This window comes from Rhinopithecus bieti, unplaced genomic scaffold (genome assembly GCF_001698545.2).
Source record: "Rhinopithecus bieti isolate Rb0 unplaced genomic scaffold, ASM169854v2 scaffold_51744, whole genome shotgun sequence".
NCBI classification, from domain to species: Eukaryota; Metazoa; Chordata; class Mammalia; order Primates; family Cercopithecidae; genus Rhinopithecus; species Rhinopithecus bieti.
In genome coordinates this window covers 252,484-267,466 of record NW_016820159.1, presented here as the reverse complement: position 1 = coordinate 267,466, position 14,983 = coordinate 252,484, and the positions used below count along the sequence as shown (strand labels likewise).

Sequence of the window (14,983 nt, the reverse complement as noted above, 5' to 3'; positions counted from 1 at the left end):
AAAAAAAAAAAAAAGTGCCTCAGATAACTGTGATCACTCCTACCAGAGGATCGATTCCTTCACTGGGTCTGACACATGTCAAACTCATCCTGCCTCCACATCTTTGCTCACACTTTTCTTTCTGCTCCTGCCCCTTCTTGGGAAGCCTTCTTCTCCATCCCACATCCCTGCCTGTTGAAATTCTACTCATCCTCCAAGACTCAGCTTAGATGCCTCCTCTCCGTAAGGCTCTCCCTGCTCTCCCTATATTCCTCGCTTTGATGATGCCTGGCTGCCTACAGAGTCGAGCCAGGACTTCTGGGTATGGCACACAAGGCCCCCATCTTTCCAGCCTCATCACCAGCTTCTCCCCTGCCACATATGTGTTCCATGTGCTTCTACCACCCTAAGCCTTTGCACATGTTCTTCCTAACTCCCAGCCTCAACCATGCCCTTAACCAACTCCTACTCAACCTTCGAGACTTGGTTCACTCATGCAGCCCTCCTGTGAAGCCTACCCTGAGCTCCTCTGCCAGTCTTTCCAAGGTAGAGTTAGGTGTTCTCTGCTTTCTGTTCCTTGGACTTATCTCTAGCATTTAGCCCATTGAGTTAATTGTCTGTACATATGTCCAGGTTGCCTGTTTGTCTGAGCTTCTTGAGGGCAAGGATTATGATTTTCTCATCTCTTTCTTCCCTGTAGCACAGGCACAGCATAAAGGAAGTACTTAGAGTGTTTGCTGAATTCCGTTACTCTGTAGGGGTTTACTGGTATTCATTGTGAAAATTGTTGGTCTCTCCTTCAAGTCAAAGCCCCAGTGACTGAACACAATAGTGTAAGACTAGTATGAACAACACTAAGGAAAACGGATTATCACCTCCTTCATTTTAGCCCATTTCTGTTGATAAAATCTAGGCCTAAGATCTCAATACCTTATTTACATCGTATTATCAAGCCAGCCTTCAAGGTGTAAGATCTTATTAACATTAACAAGCCAGCTTTTGAGTTCCGCCCCCTCAGCCAATTTACTGCCTGACAAATTGCTTTGCTTAGTCAATGACTTGCAACCCCAGCTATACATTCAAACCAGCTGGGGAGCTTTTAAACATCCTCCTATTCAGTCCTCCTTCTAGGCCAATTATATTAGAATTTCTGGGGGTGGATTCCAGGCATCATGAGTTGGCGAAGCTCCCCAGGTGATTCCAATGAGTGGCCAAGGTTGAGCATGAGAATCACTGATAGATTTAAAGCTATACAGCTCCTTCAGCTGGTTCTGCCCCCTTTTCTTCCTTCCCTTGTCTACCCTTGCTTTCTACCCTCTTCTCCGTGCTCCTTTCCTCTCCCTCCCACTTGCCTGCCCTCTGGTTACTCACACTTCTTGTCTTAATGATGCGACTCATGGTATTATCCAGATGGCACCCAAGCAGAGGAAGCCACAGTGAGTGAGGAGTCAGAAGCCTGGGGCTCTGCCCCTTTGTGGTCTTCACTTCACTCTCTGGGTCTCAGATTCTTCTTGAGTCCTGAGGGGATCATGACATTTGTTGTGAGGATCATAGAAAATAATGAACCCTGAAGTCCTTGGATGCTGGAGAGCACCATGTCAATTAAGAGATATATAGAGCTGTGTGTACAAATATAGACAACGTTGAATGATAAAAAGCAACCTGCAGGAGGGGCCCCACAATGTCAATACAAGTCTAAGGTTTCAAGACACACAAAACAAACCATATCATGTTCTTCAAATTACTAGAAAACATTTATGAATACATTCATATAAAATTGAAGGACAAAACATGCATGGGAATGAAAAACTCCAAATTCAGGACAAGGGAAACTGAGGGCTCACAGGGGATGCACCTTGGGGACCTGGGGAAGGGAACTGAGGGATAGTCAACTGGATCTTTCATGCTTTATTTTTTAAAAATTAAATCTAGGCCAGGCGTGGTGGTTCACACCTGTAATCCCAGCACTTTGGGAGGCCGAGTTGGGTACATCACCTGAGGTCAGGAGTTTGAGACTAACCTGGCCAACATGGTGAAACCCTGTCTCTACTAAAATTACAAAAATCAGCCAGGCGTGGTGGCAGGAACCTGTAATCCCAGCTACTTGGGAGGCTGAGGCAGGAGAATTGCTTGAACCTGGGAGGTGGAGGTTGCAGGGAGCCGAGATCATGCCATTGCACTCCCGCCTGGGCAACGAGAGTAAAACTCCGTGTCAAAAACAACAAAAAAATTAAATCCAAAGTAAACATGGCAAAATGTGAAGATCTGATATAACTGGGAGTGTTTTATGTTCTATCATTCCCTTCTGCACACTTGAAAAGAAGATAAAATATATACGATATAAATATAATAATATAAACTTTTTTTTTTTTTTGAGATGGGGTCTTGCTCTGTCACCCAGGCTGGAGTGCAGTGGCACGATCTCAGCTCACTACAACCTCCGCCTCCCGGGTTCAATTGATTCTCCTGCCTCAGTCTCCCAAGTAGGTGAGATTACAGGCACCCACCATCATGCCCGGCTAATTTTTGTATTTTTCGTAGAGACGATGTTTTGCCATGTTGTCCAGACTGGTCTCAAACTTCTGAGCTCAAGCAATCCACCTACCTCAGCCTCCCAAAGTTCTGAGATTACAGGTGTGAGCCACCATGCCTGGCCTATAATATAAACATTTTTAAAGCAAAATAAATAAAAGGATTCTTATCATCTTGCCCTAGCTTAGTTCTGCTGTCCATCCTGGTATAGTGGCAGGAAAAGATAAATCTTGGAATTGACAGCTGCTCCATATCCTTTTTGTAAGGTAGAGATGCATAAATTGATAACTCAATGAATTTTTTCAAAAACTTGTCTGTTTCCTCTACCTGATTTTGGAGACATCACTGAGGACATTTTTGCATGTGCTGCACATATTAGTGCTTAATAAATGCTCTGTGGAAGAAATAAAAGGAGGCCAGGCATGGTGGCTCACGCCTATAATCCTAGCACTTTGAGAGTCTGAGGTGGGCAGATCACTTGAGCTCAGGAGTTCGAGACTAGCCTGGCCAACATGGTGAAACCCCATCTCTACTAAAAATACAAAATCTAGCTGGGCATGGTGTGCATGCCTGTAATCCCAGCTATTTGGGAGGCTGAGGCATGAGAATCGCTTGGACCCAGGAGGCAGAGGTTTGCAGTGAGCCAAGATCACACCATTGCACTCCAGCCTGGGTGACAGAGCAAGACTGTCTCAAAAAAAAAAAAAAAAAAAAAAAAAAAAAAAAAAAAAAAAAAAAAGGAATGTGAGAGAGACTGAGGAAGGACTTGAGTGGGGAGAGAGAAGGGAATGCAGGAGGAAGAGGGGAAATAGGAGTTCAATCATCTGGATGAAGTCACTCTCAAATATCAATGAGTACCTGAACATATCATTCTTTCCCTTGTACAGCTGTCACTGCAGTTTCTCCATGGAGTTGCTGAACATGCCCACTGAACAGCCACTATGGGCCATTGTAATAAGGTAAAATAAACTCATTTTTCATGGCTTTCTTTTCTTAAGACAGCTGCCTCAGCTTCTTCAATAACCTCATAACTGGTCTGCTACCCTGGCAACTGCTAGCTCAGCGCCTGGCCCATAAGCCACAGCTAACCCATAGAACACCTTCATGCTATTTATTATTATTATTGGGGTTTTTTTTTGAGACAGAGTCTCACTCTGTCACCCAGGCTGAAGTGCAGTGGCAAAATCTTGGCTCACTGCAACTTCTGCCTCCCGAGTTCGAGCAATTCTCCTGCCTCAGCCCCCGGAGTAGCTGGGATTATAGGCGCACATACCACACCCAGCTAATTTTGTATTTTAGTAGAGGCAGGGTTTCACCATGTTGGCTAGGCTGGTCTTGAACCCTTGACCTCAGATGATCCTCCCTCCTCGGCCTCCCAAAGTGCTGGGATTACAGGCGTGAGCCACCGTGTCCAGCCCCTTTCATGCTATTTAGACAAAAATGCCTGTCTTAGTCTATTTGGGCTGCTATAACAACAACAACAACAACAACAACAACAACAACAACAGAAAAGAAACATAAACTGGGTAGTTTATAAACAACTGAAATTCATTTCTCACAGCTCTGAAGGCTGTAAAGTCCAAGATCAAGGCACTGGCAGATTCAGTATCTGGTGAGGACCCACTTCCTAGTTCATAGATGAGACCTTCTTTCTGTGTCCTCTCCTGGTGGAAGGGGCAATTGAGCTCCTTTGGGCCTGTTTTATAAGAGCACTAATCCCACTCATGAAGGTGGAGCCCAGCTCCCAAGGGGTCCCATCTCCCAATAACATCACCTTGGGGGTTAGGATTTCAACTTATGAATTTGGTGGGGAGGGGGCACAAACATTTAGACCACAGCAGCACCCCTCTGGGCAGATGCAGCCCCTCTGGCTCACAGTTTGCCTAGCTTGTGGTTATTGGGAAAAGGCACCCTTTTCTGCTGACTGACATAGCTCTGTACCGGGATGCACTGTACAACTTGGTGAACATAGTACAGGTGCAATTTTAGGTCCCTGTCCTCATCCCTTCAGCACAAGCTGCCCTTATACAGTGCAAATTTGCACGAGTTTATGGAGTGGGCCTGATGGCACATAGTCCTTGTGATCTGGCCTCTGAGTATCTCTAAGATCTCAGACTTCAGTTGTCCCACCATCCCCTGCCTTCGTCTCACCCTGTTCACTGCTTTCATTGAGTGCTACCCGTGCTCCAGGAAAATGGGCCTTCCCTCCTGCCCTGGCAAAAGACAGGCCTAGTCCTGCCTCGGGGCTTTTCACTTGTTCTTCCCAGGTCTTTGTATTTCTGAATTCTCAGTTCACCAAAATAATCAATTCCTTCTCCCAACCTCCCTTGTCTTCAAATATCACTACCTGAAAGTCATTTACATGTTTATTGTTGGTTCCACACTCCCCCTCAAACTGGGCAAACTCTATGCAGGAACACTGCATTCAAACCCCTGCACTGAGAGACTTGACCAAACTTTGTCATAGCTTCTAGTAGCCTAAGGCTACCGCTTGGGGGCAGCCCAGCTCCCTTTTGAGTTCCAGTCTGAAAAAGCTCAGGGCTGTCAAAAGAGTGTTATCATTTGTCCTAGCCAACACCTGACAAGGATGGGTCCTGACCACCTTCTTCCTTAGCTCTAAGAAAAGTTTACCATTATGAGGCCGGGGCGGCTCACGCCTGTAATCCCAGCACTTTGGGAGGCCGAGGGGGGGCGGATCACGAGGTCAGGAGATGAAGACCATCCTGGCTAACGCAGTGAAATCCCGTCTCTACTAAAATAAAAAAAAAAAAAAAAAAATTAGCCGGGCGTGTGGCGGGCACCTGTAATCCCAGCTACTCGGGAGGCTGAGGCAGGAGAATGGAGTGAGCCCGGAGGCGGAGTTTGCAGTGAGCCGAGATCGCGCCATGGCATTCCAGCCTGGGCGACAGAGCGAGATCTCAAAAAACAAAAATAAGAAATAAAACTCCTAGTCATGGACTGGGTGCAATGGCTCACACCTGTAATCCCAGCACTTTGGGAGGCCGAAGTGGGAAGATCACCTGAGGTCAGGAGTTCAAGACCAGTCTGGCCAACATGGTGAAACCCCATCTCTACTAAAGATACAAAAATGAGCTGTGTGTGGTTGTGCGTGCCTGTAATCCCAGCTACCTGGGAGGCTGAGGCAGGAGAATCGCTTGAACCTGGGAGGATGCAGTGAGCCGATATCATGTCACTGCACTGCAGCCTGGGCAACAGAGTGAGACTCCATTTCAAAAAACAAAACAAAACAAAACAAAACTCCTAGTCACCTCTGTGCAAATAAGAATGAAGCTCAGCTCTTTCCTCTACTGTCAGTAGTTACTGAATAAAATCAGTTTTTACTACTAACTAATGTTGGCTGTGTTTCTTTACCTTCACCCTCCTTCAGAGAGTTGCGGAAAGGGACCACATCTGTTTTGTTCACTGCTGAGTCCTCAGTGCCTCCGAGAACACTCAGCATAATAAACATCTGCTGAATTATCAAATAAATGTTTGTTAAAATGCATGTAGTGGGCCGGGCGCAGTGGCTCACGCCTGTAACCCCAGCACTTTCGGAGGCCGAGGCGGGTGGATCACCTGAGGTCAGGAGTTCAAGACCCGCTTGGCCAACATGGTGAAACCTTGTCTCTACTAAAAATAAAAAAAAAAAGCTGGGCATGGTGACCCATGCCTGTAATCCCAGCTACTCGGGAGGCTGAGGCAGTAGAATTGCTGGAACCCGGGAGACAGAGGTTGCAGTGAGCTGAGATGGCGCCACTGCATTCCAATCTGGGCGACAGAGCACAACTCCGTCTCAGAAAAAAAAAAAAAAAAAAAAAAAATGCATGTAGTGAAAGGCCCCAAGGCTGGAAGAGACCTTGGATCTTAGTCTCACCTTTTGTCTTGGTTAACTAACGTGTTGCCTGAGTCAGGCTGCTTCATCAACTCGGTCCAACTACTACTTGTATGACGTAGGGAAAGATTAAAAAAAAAAAAAAAATTGTAGCCGGGTGCAGTGGCTCACTCCTGTAATCCCAGCACTTTGGGAGGCCTAGGTGGGTGGATTGCTTGAGCCTAGGAGTTCAAGACTAGTCTGGAATACATGGTGAGACCCCTTCTTTACCAAAAAAAAAGAAAAAAAATTAGCCAGGTGTGGTGGCACACACCCTGTGGTCCCAGCTCCTCTGGAAGCTGAGGCAGGAGGATCACTTGAACCTAGGAGGTGAAGGCTGCAAGTGAGGCAAAATTGTGCTACAGTACTCCAGCCTGGGCAACAGATCAAAGCCCTGTCTCAAAAAAACCCAAAACATTTTTTGGGGTAGAGATGGGGTCTCGCTATATCACCCAGGCTTGTCTTGAACTCCTGGTTTCAAGCGATCCTCCCACCTTGGCCTCCCTAAGTGTTGGGATTACAGGCATGTGCCACCTTGCCCGGCTGGGCAAGCTATTTGACAAAGACTGTCTCCTTTGACCAAAACCTTAGTCAGGCTCCTTCATGTACTCTGCTTGACTAGGCCTGACCTGTCCCTGTAAAGGTCCTTATAAGGACTCTCTCTATCCTTATTGAATCTAGTTTGAGCAAGAATCCTGCTAGGTCAATTTAGGGGAAATTTCCCACCCTTGTTGTCTGACTACCCTGGATTCTTATCATCCTGGCCTGCCTTCAACAATAATCCTATCAAGTCAGTTTAGCCAGAAACCCCTTGTCCCAGATGTTTCCTCTTAGTAATTTCCCATCCACTACCCCACCCTGCTCCTTGGTTACAAATCTCCACTTGTCATTGTTGGACTTAGAGTTGAGTGCAATCTTTCTCCCACCACAAGACCCCATTGCAGTGGTCTGCATACCTGTCACCATGGCCTTGAATAAAGCCTGGCTCTACCATCTTTAACAAGTGTCATGAATAACATATTTCTTTAAAAATATGTAACCTCTCTTTGCCTCAGATTCCTCCCTCACAGGGTCATTTGGAAGATTGAAATAGTGTGAGAGCAGGTGCTTAAGAAATGAGTTTCAATCTTGACCTCTACTGGGTCTCTCTTATCTGTTCTCTTCCCCAGAGCCGTTTCACTTGTGTTCAAAACAGTGCAGACTCTGGAGCCAGACTGCCTGAGTTTAAAGTCCTACTTTGCTTCTGACTAGTTGTGAGACCTCGGGAAGTGGCTTAACTTTTCAGTACTCACTTTCTTCATCTGTAAAACAAGGAAGATGGTAAAGCCTACCTCATAGGGTTGTTGTGAGGATTAAGAGTAAATATGGCCGGGCGCGGCAGCTCAGCCCTGTAATCCCAGCACTTTTGGAGGCCCAGGTGGGAGGATCAGAAGGTCAGGAGATCGAGATCATCCTGGCCAACATGATGAAATCCCATCTCTACTAAAAATACAAAAACTAGCCGGGCGTAGTGGCACATGCCTGTAATCCCAGCTACTCAGGAGGCTGAGGCAGGAGAATCGCTTGAACCCGGGAAGCGGAGGTTGCAGTGAGCTGAGATCGTGCCACTACACTCCAGCCTGGCAACAGAGCGGGACTCCATCTCAAAAAACAAAACAAAACAAAAAAGAGTTAATATGGGCTGGGTGCAGTGCCTCATGCCTGTAATCCCAGCACTTTGGGAGGCTGAGGCGGGTGAATCACCTGAGGTCAGGAGTTCGAGACCAGCCTGGCCAACATGGTGAAACCCTGCCTCTACTAAAAATACAAAAATTGACCAGGTACAGTGGCTCACACCTGTAATCCCAGCACTTTGGGAGGCCAAAGAGGGGTGGATCACCTGAGGTCAGGAGTTTGAGACCAGCCTGGCCAACATGGTGAAACCCCACCTCTACTAAAAATACAAAAATTAGCTGGGCGTGGTGACGGGTCTTGTAATCCCAGCTACTTGAGAGGCTGAGGCAGGAGAATCACTTGAACCTGGAAGGCAGAAGTTGCAGTGAGCCAAGATCATGCCAATGCACTCCAGCCTGGGTGACAGAGTAAGACTCTGTCTCAAAAAAATAAAATAAAATAAAATAATAAATAAATAAATAAGTACATAAGAGTTAATATGCTCACAACAGATCCTGAGACATGGTATGTGAGTTAAACAGTACCACTGGGTATGAATGTTTCTCATTCATAAGAACCATTAGGTTTTAATGTCCCTGAAGCCTCTTCAACTTCACATCTGCAGAAGGAGCAGCCAGAGGCTCCCTTTCCTTTCCTTACATGGGTCTGGGGTCAAGGTCATTAACTCAATCGCCTACTGTCTTAACTTCCTGAATGGTGGTCTGGAGTTATTCTTCTGGGTGCTTGCCAAGGCCCATCTGCGGGTCTTCCTCAGTCTCAGTGGTAGATGAGGAAGCAGTGGTTTCCCCAGGCCAGAGACATCTCCACAGCAGGTCCCTCAATTCCACCCTGCCCAATGGGCCCTGCTTTTCGACTCAGAGGTCCCCAGAATGTGGGGTGGGCCTTTGGAGCTGACTGAAGGACTCCAAGGGGATGGGGTAGGGCGTGGTTACTGTCCAAATTTAGCCTTTAGTCAGGGAAGGGGGTGGTGGGGGAGTGGATGGTTTGGGGACGACTGGACCTCAGACTGGGTCCCTTGTAAGGATGTGAGGGCAGGCTCAAGAGGAGTTTCCTTCGAGTCAAACACATTCACTCCCCTCCGTCTTCTGGTTTTTAGTCCCTGCCAGGGGACCACACAGATGAGTCCAGGCGAAAGAAGCAACCACAACTGCCCGGCCACCTCTACTCCGCGCCAAACGAAACCGCCCCGGGGCGCCGCACGTTACCGCCCTCTGTGACCTGTCGCTGTCACACACTGAGTGAGTGTGAGAAGACGAGACCTCGGGAGAAGGAGGGCGACAGCGGACACCAATATACACAGGTCCTTCATCCATAGCTCCTAACAGCCACCCGCTATGGGCCGGGCCTCCGGCCTGCCAACTGCCAGCTCCACTGGAGACACTCCAGTCGCACTGGGAGCGCCGTGTCAGCAGGACACGCATGCGCGGGCAGTACCTCCACTGGTGAGCCGTCTGACCCCGCCGGGACCCGGCAGGGGTGGGGAGCGCATGCGCAGATGCCGCGCACCGCTCCCAAAACACTGGGTATGGGTGGCAGCTAGACTCTGGACCTGTGAATCTCGGTGCCCGCTGTCGCCCTCCTTCTTCTCCCGGGTCTCGTCTTCTCACGCTCACTCGGTCAGGTCTATAGTATAGCCTGGTACTGGAGTCTTAGTGTAAGTCCTTCCGTTTAATCAGCAGTCCCTCTAATATAGAAAATGAATGAGTGAATAGCAAACATGGTAAATCTAAGGTGATTTGCTTAAAGCGGGTGAGGCCAGTACCCTACCCTTGGTTCCGGAGCAGGCGTCTTCTCTTCCTCACCTGGAAGTGGCGGAAAAAAAAGAACTTGTCTTCTGCCCGTGCCCGATCAGGGGCTCCCCACTGCACCCCACACCCACGCCTTTGGGACAGTCTCACATGGCGAAAGTGGCCTAGGGTGGAGGGCACGGCACTAAGCACGACCGTGACTACAGACTGACCGCTTTTTTAGCCCAGGCACCTTGCTGACATGATTCGTTTCGGATAAGTCAAGTATTCATATTCCCACTTCACAGTGGAGGAAATTGAGGCTGACCCCAAAGCTGCCCCTTTAGTGGATGCGCGATCAAGACTTATCACATAAACTGCCTTTAAGGGATGGCACCACCACCCCGCGGGTCCCCTACTTCTGGTTGTTGCCCAATCACACTGGCAGGGGTTTCACTGGCAGCTGCAGCCCCGCCCGGCTGACTCATCTTCCCCAATGCCATTTAATTCTGTTCCAAGTCTTTCCTAACTTGACCTTGGCAGGCGCGGAGCGGAAGGGATTATTGTCCTCCCGATTTGGGGCTGGGGGAGTTGGAAAACTAGTCTAACTCCTGGGCTGGAGAGCTAGGAAGCCCAAGAGGGCCAAGCCCTGGGTGTCTGCCTCTGACGACGAGCAGAGTGGAGGCCCTCGGTTAGCAGGATGGATGGTGAGGAGTCTGGGAAGGAGAAGAATGGCTCAGCGCGGCTTGCCTGAGCCTCCCTCCTCCCAGTACCCAGCCCCTGCTGGTGGCGGCTGTCACTCCTCGCTGTGGCGCCAGCTGGCTCCCGCTTCCTCGCCTTCATTCCTACCTGCTTGCTCTCCTGCCTTCCTTCGGGCTTTTCACATCCTCTTCTTTTCCTCTCTTGCTCCCCTCCTGTTTGCCTTTCCTGACTTTCATATCGCCAGAAGATGGTCGCCTCCCTCCCGTTTCTCCCCACTCCGAATAAAAAACAGAAAACCCAACTGATCCTATACTGGTTTCCCTAAGTCTACAGATGACTCCTGGCTTTCTAGCTCACCTGCCTGGGGGAATGTGTAAACCATGAGGTGATTTTTCCAAGACTGTGAAGGGAAGGTGGGTACAAGCGGAACTGACACTGTATACTGATCACAACACTTACTGATTCCACCGGAAGATACAGGTTTATTGCTGTGTCACACATATGCATTCATTCACTCAGCAAACACTGCCATCTGTTCTATGCCAGCCTCTGTGTTGCGTAGTAAGGATACAGAGATCAGAATAGATCCCCAGTCTCTCAGGTGGGTAAGTGTTGGTTCAGAGCTGTGGGACCCTCAGAAGGGGCATCTCACCATCCTGGGGGTTATCTGTGGGGTAGGATTGCCACATTTAGCAAATAAAAATACAGGGTGCCCACAAGTCTGAATTTCAGATAAATAACAAATAGTTTTACAATATAAGCATGTCCCAAAGATTGCATGGGATTACTTACACGAAAAAATTATTCGGCCGGGCGCAGTGGCTCATACCTGTAATCCCAGTACTTTGGGAGGCCGAGGTGGGTGGATCATCTGAGGTCAACAGTTCAAGACCAGCCTGACTAACATGATGAAACTCTGTCTCTACTAAAAATACAAAAATTAGCCGAGTGTGGTGGTGGGCACCTGTAGTCCCAGCTACTAGGAAGGCTGAGGCAGGAGAATTGCTTGAATCCAGGAGGAGAAGGTTGCAGTGAGCTGAGATCATGCCACTGCACTCCAGCCTGAGTGACAGAGCGAGATTCCGTCCCAAAAAAAAAAAAAAAATTCATCGTTTATCTGAAATTCAAATTTAATTACTGAGCATCCTATACCTCATCTGGCAACACTACTGTGGGGGTATCAAGTAGTGTGTTGTTACTGGAAAGTATCATGTTATAGAGGTCAAAGTTAGCCAGCAGCCATTGGATTATGGAAAGCCTTAAAAGTGAGGAGGTGGGGGCCGGGCGTGGTGGCTCACGCCTGTAATTTCAGTACTTTGGGAGGCCGAGGTGGGCAGATCACCTGAGGTCAGGAGTTTGAAACCAGCCTGGCCAACATGGTGAAACCCTGTCTCTACTAAAAATACAAAAATTAGCCAGGTGTGGTCGTGGGCACTTGTAGTCCCAGCTACTCCGGAGGCTGAGGCATGAGAATCGCTTGAACCCCGGAGGTGGAGGCTGCAGTGAGTCGAGATTTTGCCACTGCACTCCAGCCTGGACGACAGAGGAAGACTCCCCCCCACAAAAAAAAAGTGAAGAGGGGGCACTAAAGGAGTTTGAAAGTAAGTGATAACAATAAAAATTGGGTTTTAGGAAGAGGCTTCTGCTGGTTTCTTGGATGATCATTTTAAGAGCAACAACAGTGGAGTCTGACCAGTTGCAATTGTACAGGCAAGAGATTTTGGATGGTGATAATAGGAAAGTAGGAGGGAGGAGGTGCCAGATTCAAAAAGTATGTAGGAGTTAAATCAGCAGGACTTGGCAGTTGCTTAGATGGGGTGAAGAGGGCGTGAGTCCCAGGATCTGGCTTGGGTATCTAGGAAGTTAGTACTGCAACCAATTGAGATACAGCAGTTTTAGGGGACAATGGTTGAGTTTAATTTAGGACACCTGGTGTAGAGGGCCAGCAAATTATTTGCTATATGATTCTGAAGTTCAGTGGAGAAGATGAGCTCAAAGTAGAGACTGGGAAGTCCTCAGCAGAGAGGGAGTATTGAAACCAGGAGATGTATAAGCTCCCCAGAGAGGGGGCAGAAGAAAAAGAACCCAGGGAGGAGACAAAAGACTTTGACACTAAGAGAGATCAGATTTTCATTATTATGGTTGTTGCATATCTCTCAAAATAACATCACTATTTCAAAAGTCATGGTCGTCACTAGACCTGTTGATAGAGCTTGCTATTTAATGTGTTAATAAAGAAGCACATATATTAACTACATTACAGATGTGTTTCTTATTATTTTGAAAATTGTACCCCAGTATAATTGGTTTCTTTTGTAATCCTACTTATAAGACTCATGCATCAGGGGAGTACGAGAAACCAGGAGAGTCAGGCTTCCTGGAAGCCAAGTGGGAGTTTCTAGGAAGAGCGAGTGATGAATATGTCAAATGCAGCCAGAAAGGTCTGATTACACAAGGCCTGAAAAATGGCAGTTGATTTAGGCAACAGTAAAGTCATCATAACCTGAGGCTGTCATCCTTCAGGCTCATTCAGACATCAGCCCCATTTATTCAAGTAGCAAACACTCAGCCAACATGCGTCCTCAGCATCCTCTCAAACGCTCACCACAGTAATTTTCATGTCCCCTGCAGTCCTTCAGCGTTTAAACCAATCATTCAGATTGTGCCCCAGTTCACTCAGAAATGACAGGCTCTGTATAAGCATCACTTGGGGTTCTTTTTTTCCCCTTACATAAATGACGATATAATTGAGATTCTTTATATTTGTCAATGTCACCTCAGAGCCAGCTGGAACCAGTGCAGCTCTCTCTTTGCAGAGGTAACAGCAGGTGTCCACAAGAGATAAATGGGTTATCTTGTGGTTTTTATCTCCCAGGAGTGAAGACCACCCAGGAGTAAAGACCACCTTTGTTTTTCTCTGTTCCCTGGAAGGGCTAATTTGACACAATGCTGCGTGTTGCTTGTTCTGGTGTCCTTGCTGGGCCCCTTTGCACACCTCTGGCCCTCAGGTTCGCATGAGATATGCATCCAAACTGTTGAGTATGTGTGTGTAAAGGTTGACATCACTTTATTCCCTATTTGTGTGTGTGTGTGTGTGTGTAGACAGGGTCTTGCTATGTTGTCCAGGCTGGTCTCAAACTCCTGGGCTCAAGACATCCTCCTGCTTCAGCCTCCCAAAATGTTAGGATTACAGGTGTAAACCACTGCACTCAGCCCCTATTCCCTATTTTCTAATGGTTTTGAGACAGAGGTGCATGCAATCAAGAGAGAGGATGCTCAATGGCAGAAATCCCCAAGAAAGCGGGAGGGGTTGGGACGCAAAACCCAGTGGAAGGGTGAGCCCTAAGCAGGACTTCTCTGAGACCCAAGGAAAGGATGGTGTGGGTGGGAGACAATTTTGGAGGTGGTAAGAGAGAAGTATTCACTAATGGCTTCCATTTGCTCTAAAAACAGTTATTTTAATTGTGCAGCCCTCAGAACCAAAAGAAGTTCAGAGAGCTCTCTCTAAACACAGTTCTTAACCCACAATCCAAAGACCCCTGAGGAGTCAGTGAATAGAATTCAAAGAGCCCATGGACTTGGATAGAGGGGAAATTGCATCATTATTTTCACTATTGCTAACAGAAATATAGCATATCTTTCTAGGGGATGTGGGTAACAAACTGCAGTAATACTAGCACTCGTGACTTTGACACTAAGAGAGATCAGATTTTCATTATTATGGCTGTTGCATATCTCTCAAAATAACATCACTATTTCAAAAATCATGGTCGTCACTAGACCTGTTGATAGAGCTTGCTATTTAATGTGTTAATAAAGAAGCACATATATTAACTACATTACAGATGTGTTTCTTATTATTTTGAAAATTGTACCCCAGTATAATTGGTTTCTTTTGTAATCCTGCTTATAAGACTCATGCATTATTCTGGGAAGGGATTCCTCAGACTTCGCCAAACTGCCACAGGTGTCCATAGCATAGAAAAGGATGAGAAACACTGCTCTGAAGAGTAACCATAGCTAACATTTATATAGCTCTTGCTAAAGACCAAGCACTGTTCCAATACCTTTTTAAATATATAGTTGTTAACTCATTTATTCCTAACAACTCTACGAATTTGATTATACTCATTTTACAGAAGAGGAAACTGAGGCACATCTGTTAAGTAACTTATCCAGGGTCGTTCGGCTAGTAAATAATAGAGCTGAGGCTGGGTGCGATGGCTCATGCCTGTAATCCCAGCACTTTGGGAGGCCGAGGCAGGGCAGATCACCTGAGGTCAGGAGTTCGAGACCAGACTGGCCAACATGGTAAAATACCGTCTCTATTAAAAATACAAAAATTAGCCGGGGGTGGTGGTCCATGCCTGTAATCTCAGCTACTCTGGAGGCTGAGGCAGGAGAATCACTTGAACCCGGGAGGTGGAGGTTGCAGTGAGCCAAAATGCGCCACTGCACTCCAGCCTGTGCAGCAGAGTGAGACTACATCTCAAAAAAA

The 14,983-nt window shown here is 47.3% G+C and overlaps 1 pseudogene; it reads left to right on the top strand.

The window, feature by feature from the left end:
• Positions 1-9,502, top strand: part of LOC108520297 (TIMELESS-interacting protein-like) — a 26,556-nt pseudogene extending 17,054 nt beyond the window's left edge.
• The last annotated feature ends 5,481 nt before the right edge of the window (positions 9,503-14,983 follow it).